This window comes from Equus quagga, chromosome 15, assembly GCF_021613505.1.
Source record: "Equus quagga isolate Etosha38 chromosome 15, UCLA_HA_Equagga_1.0, whole genome shotgun sequence".
Taxonomy (NCBI): domain Eukaryota; kingdom Metazoa; phylum Chordata; class Mammalia; order Perissodactyla; family Equidae; genus Equus; species Equus quagga.
The window spans coordinates 12721471-12737632 of NC_060281.1; the positions used below are offsets into that span (position 1 = coordinate 12721471).

The 16162-nt window shown below is 40.1% G+C and overlaps 1 long non-coding RNA gene across 1 annotated transcript in view; it reads left to right on the top strand.

The window, feature by feature from the left end:
* Positions 1 to 963: 963 nt before the first annotated feature.
* Positions 964 to 16162, top strand: part of LOC124226184 (uncharacterized) — a 30965-nt gene continuing 15766 nt past the window's right edge. The window contains exons 1-2 of the long non-coding RNA XR_006885226.1: positions 964 to 1050; positions 11423 to 11503. This is a non-coding gene — a long non-coding RNA (uncharacterized LOC124226184). The remainder of the gene's footprint in view (positions 1051 to 11422; positions 11504 to 16162) is intronic.

Genomic DNA, 16162 nt, shown 5'->3' on the forward strand with positions numbered 1-16162 from the left:
CCCCTTTTCCTTGCCCACCTGTTTTTCTATCCTAGAGCACAGTGCCATCTAGTGGTGTCTGAGAAAATGCATTCAGGATATTTCAGTAATTTTTGTAAGAAAAATGTTCTTGTCATTCAGTTCATAAGACAAATAAATAATAACATTCTAAATAAGTTACACACGGTTTTAACTCTATCATGGGAAACTATGATAGCGTATTTCTGTAGTTTCCTGCAGCTGCTTCTAGACTCTTTTCCTCAGTCCCCCTTAAAGGTAGATGTGCATAAAGCCACCAGCCTTTCTTCCCCGCCTGGTGCATACTTCTCTCTCCCGGCCTGCCTTCCCTGCCTCTGGACGCTTCTCCTGAGCGCACCGGCGAGATGGCTGCAGCCTCCTCTGCACTTCGCACCTACCTCCCTTCGAGCGCTAGCCCCGCTGACTTCTAATGATCTGCTTCCACGTCCATCTCCCTAGTCTATTAACTTCTAAAGAAGCACTGTCCGGTGGAAAGATAATATGAGCCACATGTATCATTTTAAATTTTCTAGTAACCACACTTTAAAAAGTAAAAATAAACAGGTAAAATGTATCTTAATAATATATTATATTTAATCCAATATGCCCAACATATTATCACTTCAACGTGCAATCAATGTAAAAAATTACTAATGAAATATTTGCCATTCTTTAGTTTTCATGTTAAGTCTTCAAAGTCCGGGATGCGTTTTACATTTACAGCTCATCTCCCTTTGGACTAGCCACATTTCCAATACACCACAGCCACATGTGTCCAGTGGACCGTAGTGAACAGCGCATTTCTACATGCAGGTCTGGCATCTCCTGGCACTTAGTAAATATTCAATGAATGCTTCAGAAATAAGTAACTTTAAGCTAACAATGCCACTGGATGTTCACTGGGAAAATCTGCCCTCTGTATGTCACTCATTCGACCTCCGTAAATAAATGTCACGAAGAATCTACAAACAAGTCTCTCCTGTAGGAGAAAAGAAGAAGAGTCTGGAAAATCATGTCAACTGCCAATTTTTGTTCTAAAGACTCCTTTTAGAGGTAAGTTTTATACAAATGTATTTCAACCTATTTAAATAATTGTCTTGAAATTAGCAATTGTTAGATTCCTAATTATGTGCTCAGATATCTGCTATAATATTCAACACATTTTTAATCACTTCTTAACTGTCTTCTCACCCTGCTAGCACAGACCACTCTCTAAAGACAAAGACCACTCTCTCTCGGTCATTGTCATACCCTCAGGGCCTATCTTGACGGCTGGCACAGCCAAGCATTCTAAGAGTAGATTTGTTGATCTGGAAAATTTGAAAGTTTGGATCAATGTACCATTTTTCTCTGGACTTGTGAGTTTCACCTATTTTCATTCATTTAAAAACATGGAGTTCTTAAATCTATGTGCTAAGTGTTTGAAGCAGGGAAGTTTACAAAATATGGCTCCTGCCTTCAGTCTAATGCACAACAAAATTCAAAGTTTAATCCCAGCTCTGGACTCTCCTTCCCAGACTAGCCCAATGCGGAGCATTCATGATGACAATGGACGCCTTGTGGATGCCTTTAGCATTGCCGTCTACCACACTCTCTCTTGCACACTCTTGTGAGCTTCTTAACAACCCAGGGAAGCAGGTCATCTGGGTGTTGCTTCCCCTTCTTTAGGCTCCAAAAAGTTTAATAACCCACTGAGGGTCAAAATATTAATAAGTAACTGAACCAGTAGTAGAAGCCAAATATTTTGACTCTTAGAACATGTTCCTCTTATTATGGCTCCACCGCTGACCTTTGAGAAAACATTTTCCAAGTCATCTAATCTTTAGTTTATTATTGTCTTGTATTTAAAATGAACTGCTTCTTGTTTTTCTTTAACTTTTTTTTTTGGCTGGGAAAGGTTCTCCCTGAGCTAACATCTTTTGCCAATCTTCCTCTCTCTCCCCCTTTTTTCCCTGCCCAAAGCCCCAGTACATAGTTGTATATTCTAGTTGTAAGTCCTTCTGGTTCTTCTATGTGAGCCGCCACCACAGCATGGCTACTGACAGATGAGTGGTGTGGTTCCACGCCCAGGTACCGAACCCAGGCCACCAAAGTGGAGCATGCCAAACTTTAACCACTAGTCTATCAGGGCTGGCTTTTTAATTTGGATCTGATATGTTTAGTACATGGGGACAAAAGTAAGGCAACTCCTCCAGAACTCTGAGTATTAAACCACTGATGCCAATACAGAACAAATAAGATTGACAATCTGCAAAAATCATCTAGACACAGTGATCAGGGCCATCATGTGCTGATGGGCAGGCTGGGCACTGTACAACCTTGCAAGTGTCAGTTGGGTGTACAACTTGCAAACCACACCTGGCAGCCTTGGAGGTGATTACCTACCAGGTCAAGACAGGGAAAACAACCATGGAAATCAAATCTAGGTCTGATAGAGTGTAAACAAAGGCTGACTGTTATCAAAAGTTCCAAGATGTCTGAAAGAAGAATGTGTGGCTGAAGGAGGTGGGCCTCGGTGGATCTGGCCTTCACAGCTAGAGGGTGAATGCCTCCAGGGCAGGAACCAGGCCCAGGTTGTTTTTACACCCAACGCTGTGCCCTAATAGGTCTAATTCATTGCCAAAAATAAATAGTAATTTATTTCCTTAAAAGTCTGTGTATGTCTCCAAGGGCTTTGCAAGAGGCAAATTTTACACGGGTTCATAATAATCGTGAAATAAGTACGAGGAGTTCGTTTTACTTAATAAAGTGCTTGAAAAATACCAGAAAATGCTATTAGACACTCAGTTGGCTTATCATTTGAGACCCATGTGCACTTTTTAAAAGTGAATGGCTCTTAAGAAAGACAGTTATACTCATTTTGCATAGCCTTAAAAATAATATAAAGTAATCTCCAAAAGCTTCTGAAGACGTTTATTCAATGAAGAGAAAAAATCAAGAGCTCCAAGTCGTGACTCAGCTGTAAGTGAGCGTGTGATATAAGTCAGCGGGTTAAAGACATCTTCTGTCACACCTCTGCTTCTTGGCCTCTTCCTGGTACGCCAGGCATTTTTGTTGAATTTTCCTTGAACAGTCCGAGAACACAGAAAAATTTCATCAAACTTTCCTCCCACAACTCACACCTGACTTCAAAAGAAAAAAAAACAGTGGAAGAGTAATTGCATTTTCAACGCTAGTCATTCAGCTGCGACTTCTAGCATCAAGGCTGGTTAGTTCTCATTTGCTGACACGCGGGCCTTACCCAGGTTCACTTTCCACCCACCACAGAGAACCGGGAGAGACGTGCAGGCTCACTGAGCCCTCTTCGCTTTTCAGACTTTGACATGGCACAATTTGTGAGATGCTCAGACTCCACTGAGCCTGAGCAGTGGGGCCAGGACATTGGCTCACCTCCTGATGTGGACCTTTCCTTTGGTTGTGACTTAGTCAAATCTGATTTTGAAACTATCTTTTCAATTAATGAAAATTAGTTATATCATCTCAGGAAGAAAAAAAGCCTCCATAATCCATTCATCTCATACATTCAGCGTTTATTTAAGCACACAGCTGTCTGCTAAGCCTTGTGGAGCATGCATAGAAGATATGGACTCTGCCTTTAAGGGGCACACAATTTAATTAGGAAGGCAACTCCTGTAAAAATGTGCACACACAGAGAGAGCAGTTGAAGTCAGTGCACACTGAGAGGCAGTAATGGTGGATGAGAGTTCATATTCTGGGCCAGACAGTTTGGATTCGAATCCTGGGTCTACCATCCTGTGACTTCGGGTAAATTACTTAACCCGTCTGTGCCTCTGTTTTCTCTGTAAAATGGAGGTGGTCACTTTACTTACTTCGTCTGATTGTGTGATGAAAAAATGAATTAAGAATGGCTTAGAATACTGCTGAGCACAGAGTAGGGCTCAGCTCAATAGAGAGTAGCTGTTATATAATTAGCAGCCAAATATATGGAACAGCAAGTGCTTGCAAAATTCAAATAAGGGAGAGAGCCAGCCCTGACTGCCTAGTGGTTAAAGTTCAGCATGCTCCACTTTGGTGGCCCAGGCCAGTTCTCTGGTGCAGAACCGTACCACTTGTCTGTCAGTAGCCATGCTGTGGCAGCAGCTCACACAGAAGAACTAGAAGGACTTACAACTAGACAACTATGTACTAGGGCTTTGGGGAAGGAAAAATAAAGAGGAAGATTGGCAACAGAGGTTAGCTCAGGACAAATCTTTCCCAGAAAATATTTAAGAAAAAAAAAAGACTTTAAAAATTAAAATTTCAAACAAGGGAGAAATTGCTGCGGGTTGGTTGATCAGAAAACATTATCCAGAGGAAACATTGGCATCTGAAGCAAGACTTGAAGAAGAAGATAAGAGCCAGAGGAAGAGGAGAATTCAAAGAACCAGACATAAGACAACCTAGTGAGAACAATATTTTTTTCATTGGAAAATACGGGGAGATGAGGTTGAAGGATGGACAGCCCATTGTGGAAGGGCCTAGCACCTGAACAAGGATCGTAGATTTTACCCTTTGGATGACAGGAAGCCCCTGAGGCTTCCTGAGCAAGAGAATGACAGAATAAGAGGAGAGTCTTTGAGAAGGTTAATTCTGCACCACTCGGAAATGAGGCTTGCGGGTGAAGAGAGACTCAAGGCAGGGAAGCCATTCATGGAACAACTGCAATGATCTGGGTGCAAGGGGAAGAGAAATGAACAAGGCTGAGAGTCAACAGAGAAGCCTTCCTGAAAGAACTATCAACTGGCCTAGGTGACAGGTTAGAGATGAGAGAAGGAGTTGGTTGATGGTATAAGTGACAAAAAGAATGATGGTGCTAGTGACACAAATAGGTAAATCAGGAGGGCTGATCCTTTTTTGGACCAAGGAAGAGGAGACCAGAATTCCCTTCCAGATATAAAGACTTTGAGGTAACAGGACAACATCCAAAAAGAAATCTTGTAAGGGCAGATGGAGATATGAAATTGTTATAGAAAAGAGATCTGAGCTGGAAAAATAGGTTGGGGATTCTCAGATCATGGGAGGCAGAAGAAAGGATGGATTCACAGAGCAGGATTAACAGATACTAAAAATTAATGGATACTGAGAAAAAGAGACACAGAAGAAAGAGCACAACTTCTTAAAGGAAGGAGTTTTGTCCTTTTTTTCCCTACCACATCGGCCACAATGGAGAGGTACTCAAAATGCTAACGGATGACAATTGATGCTGAAGCTTTGGTCTAAATCTATAAAGGAATGTGTCAGGGAAAGACTCTGAACTGACAGTCAGGAGAGCAGGGAGTCCCGTAAAGCAGGGGTACCATCTTAACAACAGAGGGTCCCTTCCAGCTCCACAATTCTCCATGACTCTGCTCATCTCTAGGTGTGTCATTGCAGAAAACTTTAGTCATTCCTTTGGCATTATTTTTACTATTTAGTATTCCTTAAAAAAAAGTTTAATTTTTTAAAGTATAGGAAAATGTATTCAAGAAGCTTCTAAGACATCTGTCTATAGGGAAAGCCTTCATTTTAACAATTTTCAAGGAAAACGTAGATATTATAGGTAATTTATATAGATATTTATAAATACAAGTATATTCTATTTATGAGGAATTTACATATTTCAAGGAGAAAAATCAAATGCATACCAATATTTTTCATTTCTATTTTTAATACATAGGATGCCTAAAGCAACAAATTACTCCTTTTTGGAAAAAAATGCCTAAATTCTTTCCATAAATTCTAAAAATACTCAGACATTTCATTTCTTTAGTCAGCCAGTCAGGGAATACTAAATGTGTTGGGGAATATATCGGTAAGGAAAAACAGAGTACATCTGTCTCTACACAGAGTAATGGTGGATTTGTTTTCCTTTGGCATCTTCTTCTTCGTTCTCCACTGCTCTGCACAAGTTGGTTATGTATAACTGACTTCTATTGAAGACTCGTGACTGAGGGAGGGATATATTTTTTTAATTTTTTATTCTTTTTTTATTGCAGTAACAATGGTTTATAACACTATATAAATTTCAGGTGTACATCATTATATATTTCGATTTCTGTATAGATTGCAACATGTTCACCACCCAAAGACTACTTACAATCCGTCACCATACACATGTGCCTGATCGCCCCTTTGTACCTCCTCCCTGCCCCTCTTCCCTGCTGGTAACCACCAATCCAGTCTCTGAATCTGTGTGTTTGTTTGTCATTGTTTTTATCTTCTACTTATGAGTGAGATCATATGGTATTTGACTTTCTCCCTCTGACTTATTTTGCTTAGCGTAATGCCCTCAAAGTCCATCCATGTTGTCACAAAAGGCCAGATTTCATCATTTCTTATGGCTGAGTAGTAGTCCATTGTGTATATATACCACATCTTCCTTATCCATTCCTCCCTCGACGGGCACCTAGGTTGCTTCCAAGTCTTGGCTATTGTGAACAATGCTGCAGTGAACATAGGAGTGCACATATCTTTACACATTTGTCTTTTCATGTTCTTTGGATAAAGACCCAGCAATGGAATAGCTGGGTATTTGTGGAATATGGTAGATCTATTTTTAGTTTTTTGAGGACTCTTCCATGGTGGCTGCACCAGTTTGCACTCCCACGAGCACTGTATGAGGATTCTGAGGGAGGGATATTACAACATAGAAAACTCACAACAGAATATCACACATCGTCATTCTTAGTTCTTCGGTTATCACTATCTCTTGGGAATTTTCGCCAATCTCTTCCCCCTCAGCCCTCACCTTCTGCCATGCAGCTGAGCTCCTCTCCTCTCTGCCGAAACTTCCTGTCTGCCTGCCCTTCTCAGGGAGAGTGAACTGTTTTTTCTACCTACCAGTGTAAAATTAAAAAGTCCTCTTTCTTCACTACACTGAGCCATTTCATCTTCAGCTCCTTCCCGAGCTTGTCTTAACCTGTCTATGCTCCAACTGTGGTTCTCAAATTTGAGCGTGTGTTAGCATCACCTGCAGGGCTTGTTGAAACAGAGACTGCAGGGCCCCACCCCCAGAGTTTCGGATTCAGTAGGTCTGAGGTGGGGCCTGAGAATGTGCATTTGTAACTAATTCCCAGGAGATGCTGATGTTGCTGGTGATCTGCCGCACTCTGGAAATCACTGCTCTAAAGTCTTTTAAACAAGTTTTCCTAATAATAGAATCACCCACGAACTCCTGGCTTCATCATTAGCCATGCAAAGGGAGAACTGAACGTTTAAATTGAAGTTCTTCTCTATCTTGGACCTGGGTAGGACAATCTTCCCTAGTAACATTTTCTGAAAAGGGAAGCAATCCTTAAAACATTGTTCTGCCCTCTGTTCAGAGCATTCCTGTATTGAGGATTCTGACTCCATCTTTTGATGTTTGACTGCTGGCAGCTCTCAAACCTCACCACTCCCTCTTCCCCCGTGCCAGCGCCTGAGCAAGACGATAAGAAAACAGGATAGGAGAGAGATTCAAATCATGCAATCCTCTTTGCACATGAACCCTCACCCCAGCCCAGCCCCTAACCACAATAAAAACCCGGCCAGGCTCCTTTCCTTGTTCTGTCAAAGCATTTTGGACCTGCTTAAGAGGCTGCCCTGCTCCCCACAGAAATCCCCAATATGTGAGTAATAAACCATCTCATACCCCTTTGGTGTGTATGGCGTCATCAGTCTCGACATCTGAACCAGACTTTGAGTGGGGGCCGCTCCTGCTTTTGCAGGGTGACCATAACAATTCTCCCAGGGCTTGAAGGTTTCTTCCTTTTCCTTTTACATTTAGAGAACCTATGAAAAATCATCCTAGGCAACCGTATAGGTAGAATTAAGTAAAAGTTTACATATGGAATTTGAGATGCCCCACTCCAGGCTACTGGAAACTGGGTACAGATATTCCAGAAAGAAAATTAGAAGTAAGTACTCTAGAAATTCACACCAGCCCAAGAGAAAAGCTCTAAAGATGCTGACATGACCAGATTGCCTTACAAGACAGACCATGGCAACCAGCCTCCTTAGTAGGCTTCCAACCAGGCTTTTAATGCCCTACTAATAAATGAGCAGTCAGATAAGGATCATCAGACATTTGAGGGAAGTATCTCATAGGAAAGACAGAGACCAAAGCAAATAATAAGAAAAAAGTAATTTATAGGAGACAGATATAATGCAGGAAGAAAAAAAACTCTTCGACAACTATTATTAACATCCTCAAAAAGAGAAAAGAACATATTGTATCCATGAAGTAAGAACGGGACACTATTTTTTAAAAAGTATATGGGGCCTGCGCCAGTGGCATAGTGGTTAAGTTCACGCACTCTGCTTCGGCAGCCCGTGGTTCACCAGTTCAGATCCCAGGCGCAGACCTATATACTGTTCGTCAAGCCATGCTGTGGAGACATGCACACAGAAGCACTAGAAGGACTTACAACTATGATATACAACTATGTGCTGGGGCTTTGGGGCAAAAAAACCAAGAGGAAGATTGGCAACAGATGTTAGCTCAGGGCCAATCTTCCTCACCAAAAAGCAAACCTTGAAAAAAAAATAAATAAATTTTTTAAAAGTATATGCAGAGAACAAAAAGGAGCTCTGAGAAACCAAAAATATATAGCAGAAATGAAAAACTTAGAAGGAAAAAGAAATATTCCAGAAACTAAAATAAAAAGATGAAAATAGAAATGGAAAAAAAAAGAAAATTAGAAAAGTCCAGTAGGTCAAAGATCCAAATAACAGAAAATCCGGAAAGAGAGAAGAAAGAAAAAAAGAGAGCAAATAATCAAGATAATAATAATAATTTAAAAAATCCCCATAGTTGAAGGAAACTAGTTTTCACATTGAAAGGTGCACCAGGTCCTAATATGATAGATGAATATAAACCTACATGAAGCCATATCCTTGTGAAATTTCAGAACATGAAAGTAGAGAAGATCCTAAAACCTTCAATATTTTTTTTCAAACAAAACATCAAAAATCTGAATGGCATTATATCACCCAACAGAAACTCTGGAAACTAGAAGCCAAAATTATTAAGGAAAAAGATTTCCAACCTAGAATTACATATCCAAACTATTGATTAAAAGTTAGAGTAAAATAGGGGCTGGCCCAGTGGCATAGCAGTTAAGTTCACACATTCCGCTTTGGTGGCCCAGGGTTGGCCAATTCAGATCCCAGGCGCAGACCTACACACCGCTCATCAAGCCATGCTGTAGCAGGCATCCCACATATAAAATAGAGGAAGATGGGCACAGATGTTAGCTCAAGGCCAATCTTCCTCAGCAAAAAGAGGAGGATTGGCAGTGGATGTTAGCATGTTAGCTCAGGGCTAACCTTCCTCAAAAAAAAAAAAAAAAAAGAGTGAAATAAAAAATATTTTCTGGAAATGTAAGTCTGAAAAAACCTTTTCTGAAATACACTTTTCTCAGAAAACTACCAAAGGATATGTTCCACCAAAACAAGGAAGTAAACCAAGAAAAAGGAAGACAAGGAATCCAAAAACCAAGTAATCCAACATAAGAGTGAAAAAATCACTAGGAAGATGGTACAGGGAGCTCCCAAGATTATTCTGAAGCTGATCTTGAGAGCAACTAGGAGAGTTTAGAACCAGCTGGAAAGCACGAAGATGGATTTCTTCAAGACGGTGACTAGATAGAACTTCATGCGACTGATTAAATTTAGAGAGCAGAGAGTTTGGGATTGAATTGGTGACAAGCACATAAAATAACAAAGCAAACAATTATTAACTGTGAGGAAAATAAAGCATTTTACAAGAGAGAAAAAGTAACCATAGAATGCCGCTTGCCTTATCTATAAAATAGCATTTTTATAGTCCAAATAATAATACTGAATATTGATCTAACCAAAATTCTGCTCTAGCTGTGTTAGGGGGGCAGGAGGGAGGAGGCAGGAAGTAAACATGTCTGGTGGGTCAAAAGAGAAATTATCAAGCAAGGGTATCAGTCAATATATTATGATTAAAACTGCAAAAGCTTAGTAATAATAAAGTTGCAGCAAAAGAAGTAGCAACATAAGTCTACCATATAGAGACATGGAAATAAATATCAAAAGAAATTGCCCCATTGGTTGGAAGCGGTTGTTGCTGAGGAGTGGAAAATTTGAGAGGCTGGATAGAGGTTCCCAGCGGACTGCTGTTTTTTATTGCAAGCCCTGTAGAATTGTCTGACTTCATAAATGATGTGCATGTGTAGCTTTAAATAGTTGAAATGTAAACAATTCATAATTTTTAAAAATAACTTACCTAATAAAAAATTACTAAATTAATTTTCTTTTTTTTTTTTTTTTAAAGATTTTTACTTTTCCTTTTTCTCCCAAAGCCCCCCAGTACATAGTTGTGTATTTTTAGTTGTGAGTGCCTCTGGTTGTGCTATGTGGGACGCCACCTCAACATTGCCTGATGAGCGGGGCCATGTCCGAGCCCAGGACCTGAACAGGTGAAACACTGGGCCGCCGAAGCGGAGCCCTCGAACTTAACCACTCGGCCACAGGGCCGGCCCCCTGATTTTCTTTTTTAATACCCATACTCCTCCCACAAAGAATTTGAGGTAACATATCAAAAAAAAATTATATATATATATAAAACTAAAAAATAAATACAAACATAGAAAAAAATCAAGAGAAAGGAGAAAAAGGAATACAAGTTTCTTAAAGAATTACCAAATCTATGGTAGCTTTCTTGTCACTTTATTTCCTCAATTGAAAGAAATGAAAACATAACAGCTACCATGATTTTGTGCAGGGTTTTTGTTTAATTTTGTTTTGTTTTGCAGGAAGGAGATGTCTGTAACTCTTTTCAGATGTTAAAAAGGTGTTCTCATACTTTGAAAAGCTGAGAACCACTGAGCTAGAAAATTGTTTCTGACTCACAATTTCGAGCTGATCTACTTTTGAAAAGTGAATTTATGTCGTTAATGTTCGCATATCAGCTCTGCTTCTCCCCAAGGACGACCACAGAAAGCAGAGGCAGTTATTTTCCTGTAAGCCTGGGGGCGTTTTGAAAATGTATCTACATAAGTGGAATGTCTGTGCTAATGCTACTGATCCCGGATGAATTTCTGCAAATGGGAATATCTGTGAATCTATTCCTCTGGGAAACAGCCATTTTTCACCCCTGCTGTGCTTTCTGCTTGTCTACATAACAGATGTAAAACCTAGGAAACTGGCAAGGGTTTCTGTTTTTTAAAAAATATATTCAAATTACCATTAGGTACACATTTGCTCTTAATAAATACTGTGCCATGTTTTGTATTTTCTAGCATTTGCATTTATTAAACGAGAAGCTTAATGAACTTTGTAAACAACCAAGTCGTGAATTTGGGTAAGAAAGTTCTCAGGTTTTTTGGTTGTAAGTTATTTTCTTTTTTAACACGTATTTTTTTTTTTTTACAAATAGCTATAATTTACCTAGAATGAAATTCACCAAAACATTAAGGAAATTATTTTCTTTGTGCAGAATGGCATGTTCTAAAATGAGAGCAGATGGGAAGGGGACGTCAAGAGTGCGATGCTGTGAATGGCCAAGTGGCTCTGCCAGGTAGGTATTTGAATATGGGGATCTGAGGCTCTGCAGAGAGGGTAGGGCTGGAGATATACATTCGGATGTCAGCATCATAGAGGTTGCGTTGAAAGCCAAGGGGATACATCCGGTCATCGAGAGTGAGAGAACACAGAGAGGAGAGAAAATTCCAAAAGACTGAGGGCTAAAGAAATGGAAAACTTAGCTGTCAGATGAAAGAGAAGATGCCCACATCAGAGAGGCAGGAGGAAACTAAGAAACCGTGATGCCCAGAAGCCAAAGGAAGGTTCAGGGTATTTCATGAAAAAAGAATATTGGTTCTTAGATTCACCAGGAAGAAGAGTAGGAATCGTCACCATATTTGGCATATGTACCAAGTATGTTAATAAATAGTGTTGGGGGTTGGTAATCATCAATTTATAATGCTGCTATTCTGCCTGATTGTGATGCCCTCCAACAAGGTCAGGTGCAGACAGAAAGTAAAGAGACAGTTGGGTTCCTTCAGTGTCAGGGTTGGCCAGATGAATGAGATAAAAGAAGGCAGGGTGAGAGGAAGGAAGGTATTTGCAAGAGAATGATTATAATACTGGATTATGGAATCTGCCCGGAAGGGAACAAAGTCAACACATTGGGGGCCTGTCTGGCATTCAGAATAGCCCAACAATAAACATCTTTTGCACATAAATCCTTCTCCACATTTTTATAATTTTTCCTTAGGATAGATTGCTAAAAGTAGAATTATGAGGTCAAATGGTACGAATTTTTCAAGTTATCGATGCATCTTGCCAAATTGCTTTCCAAAAAGCTTATATCATCTTAAACTGATCAACAAAGTATCACACTGCCAATCTGCAAAAGCTCTAGGCAGCTGCATTATAATCTACAAGGAGAAGGTTTGATTGATATTGAAACTTCATTGTCTCTAAAACTGAGCAAATAGCTCCCACACTTCCTTGATCTCCTACCCATGCATCCCTCTCTTTCTTGATTTCTTTAGTTTTCATTCAGTAGAAATTAACCTTTTTCACAGGCAGTAATTACATTTCAATTCAAAATCCTTCAAGTAACTGTAAATACTTCATTCAAAGGAAAATCTGAACCAAAATTTTTTTTAAAATTGTAACACAAAAAAATTTAGTTTAGTTTCATTCCAGCAACAAAAACGCTGTCCCTTTTCTGTTCCCTCTTCTTGTCCCTCCGTCTCCTTCTCCCTCTCTCTCTCTCTTTCTCTCATCTCTGGTCACTAAGAATTTCATAAAGAAGTAACAAACGGTTATTCTCTCTTTTCTTCTCTCCCTTGTAGTTAAGTCAGCATTTTTCTAAGCAACCTAAAGCCTTTTGCAGAGGTCCTTGTGTCCAGAGTTTATTCCTGAGAGGAGAAAACAAACACTATAGAAGTGAGGCCACCATGTAAGTCAGCCCACGCATGGATTTCTGAAAGGTTTATATAAAACTTACTAATACAGTGATGTTCTCTATATTTATATGGTGCTCCTTTAAATGATTGCCAGTTCTAGGGCTTGAATAACTTGAGAGAAAGATCCTTGTTTCCTGCAGTTTCTTTAATGATCTATGAAACTTGAGGATAAGAGGACTTAGACACCATATAGATATAAATCTCTTAAAGATTTAGAGACGAAAGTCCTGAGCAGCTAAGCCACCTACCTCAGGACACACAGCCAGTCAGTAATAGATCTCAGACAAAGATGTACCCACCGTCTCCTGAGCCAGTTCCACCCTTACGATCTCCAGATTAGACAGATGCACGCCAAGTGATAGACAAGTAATGATGTGTATCCGTGTATAAGTGGAGGCAAAGCGCCAATAACCTCAACATAAAATTCTCTATATGACACCATCCAATTAAGAAAATTTCATTTTTGAAGACCAAAAATAACTAGCAGTTTCTAAATATGTGGGTCCGTAGAAATCAATCGTAGTGGGTAAATTATATATTTAAACTCACACACCACAGCACATGCATACACCAACACCCCATGAGGCCATCTGCCACATCCAAGGATGCTTCTAAGTGGCAAGATGGCAACATATTTCCAAACAGATTGCTTCACCTTTAAGGATTGCTACATTCGCTTGTCACTCACGGGATGAAAGTGACCTCGAGTGTCTCCAGAGCTGCGGCTGGAACCTAATGCGACCCTGCTGAAAGTAGAAATCAGAGAAATCATTCTCCTTCTGTCAGTCACAACCAAAATCCTCTCTTTGCATGTAACTTCTTCAGTTTCTCATGAACAACTTTCCAGGGATTTCTTTGGTCACTGCAGGTGACTCCAAGAGCCAAGAGATCACCAAGAGAGCTTTGGATTTTAAGAGGAAAAATAAATGACAAAGAACCTCTAAAATGAGGCTAAAGCAGAGCGATAACATTCATCTAAAATGTATCGCTCACCCTTTTGGAGAATATCTTTAACAGACTATTTTCATTTCTGCCCTTTCTTCAGCCATTCTGAAGTTGCCAGCACTGCAACCCTCCCAAATGGTCCCCTTGCCATAGCTTCACCCTGTCCTGAGTGGAGATGCAGGTGAAGCTATTTCCATAACACATTCGAGTTCAAAGGTTTACCTGGATTTTTAAAAAGTTTAGAATACAGAAGCAAAGAAACGAAAAAAAGGTAAACTTCTTATAAATAGAACTTATTGTTCCTTCAAACCATTCAAAGAGACAGTGATTTTGGGGGGATTCTGATGACTCTGTCTGTAAAATTTTTAAACCTAGAGTTACCAAAATAAGAGGCAATCTACAAAAACAATCAGTAAACAGTTTTAAAAGCGAGGCAATGGTGAGAATAATGAATAATTATAGCAAAAAATTTCTTTGGGATACATAGAAAAAATTTTAAATCACTATAAAGAAAGCACTTTTATTTGCAAAAGCAATGTCCTGTAAGAAACAATACTACATCAACTGGCTGTATAAGATCAAAGAAGAAGAAGATAATCTCCTGAGCAAATCCTCCAGGGTACGCTCCAGTATTCGATCAAGCACTGGAAATGCAAACCAAACTTAAAATATAAATACAAAATTGTTTAAAGGCACAAAGAGGAGCACACCACGCACAAATAGTATATTATCAAGGGATATTCTTAACTCCTCTGCATACAAATATTTTTGCCATTATTTCACTGGCATTCATGGGACTTGTTCAATTAATTCCAGCGGTTAAATGATATCCTTTCCCCCCTCCACTCCCTTCCTGATACTGAGAATAGAAAAGTCTCTTAACAAGTCTATCTGCAGGAAAGCGCGTCTGGATGGTACCATGGCAACACGCTATCAAACACAAAGGGAACCGGGCCTGAGAGTATGAGGGGAAGCAGTGCAACCCACCAGCCAGGGGGAAAAGAACTCAAAGTGATAGCTGGGCAATATTATCACCTTCATAGCTCACTTTTTTGGACCAGAACTAGAAGCACATTTCTTTAGTTAGTATTTAATTTTATAGCTGCAAAGAGAAAAGCCTAAAACTACTTATTTTTAAACCTAGTATATTTTATTTTAAAGGAAACCCTCTCTTAGATTCTCACGTAGCAGCTCTAGCTCCTCATCTTGCTCTAGACTGACTCGTCCTGCCATTTTTCACTAGCTGAGCTGAGCTTGTCCAAAAAAACACGAAAATTTTCCTTTTCCTGTAATGAGCCCCACTGGGAGCTTGGCAAGTTAGCTCTTAGATTTCAGCAGCCTCTTCTCTCCTGAGAGGAAAGACGGGACCAGGTGATTGACCTCCTCACTAATATGGGCCTACAGGGAGTGTACTGACGCCAGTCCCAGCTGAGGACAGGGCCGGGAAGAGTTTAGAAGGCTTACAAAGAAGTGCCTACTTAATAGAAGTGGAGATGTCTGATGTCTCTTACTCTGAGAAGGGGCAAAAAGGAAAAGAATTCATTGATCACACACAAAAAAGTTCATTTTGCCATTTTTCAGAAGCCATCTTTTAGAAAATTTCCTTCATGGCCATTTAATCCCTTGATAATAGTTATAAAATACCTGAAATTATATTGTGCAATAGAGGAATTAAAAATGTCTTCCCCGACCTTAGAAGGGTTAATGGCATTTCTTCACTCAACCTGAAGTCATTGAGCATTGACTGTTTGCTGAGCCCTGCCCAGAATTGGTGATACAGTGGTGACAAGGACATTGGGAAATTTGTGTGGGTCAGTATCCTCCAACAACCCCACATCGGGGCATTCTTACCAGCTGACACCCCTCTTTGTATATGAAACACTGAAGTTGGGTCTCCAATGGTAAACACTCGGGCAGAGTCCGACCCACAGATTCATTACATTAAATTAGTACAAAGGAAGCCTGGAGTTCAGCAACAGCACTCTGCCACTCTGTGGCAGAACAAGAGCCACCCCAAACAACAGGCGCAGAGTCATCATCACTAAAAGAGATTGTTGATGGAACTAGAAGCACTTGGCGGTTCACGCTCAAGTGTTCCACATCCTGGTGCGGTCGTGCCACCATCAGTATGCAGCGCTTCTGGTCGCCACCAGGCAGCCCGCTCTGCTTGCCCACATTCCTTTCAGCATCAAATTGAATTCCAGTCTGTAAGACATCCCCCCAGCCCAGTAGTTTTTAAAGTGAAGACCCCTGTGAATGTGTTTTTGAAAGATCACAACACTTTAAGAAATTTAAAGTTGAGCTTTTGTCTCAAA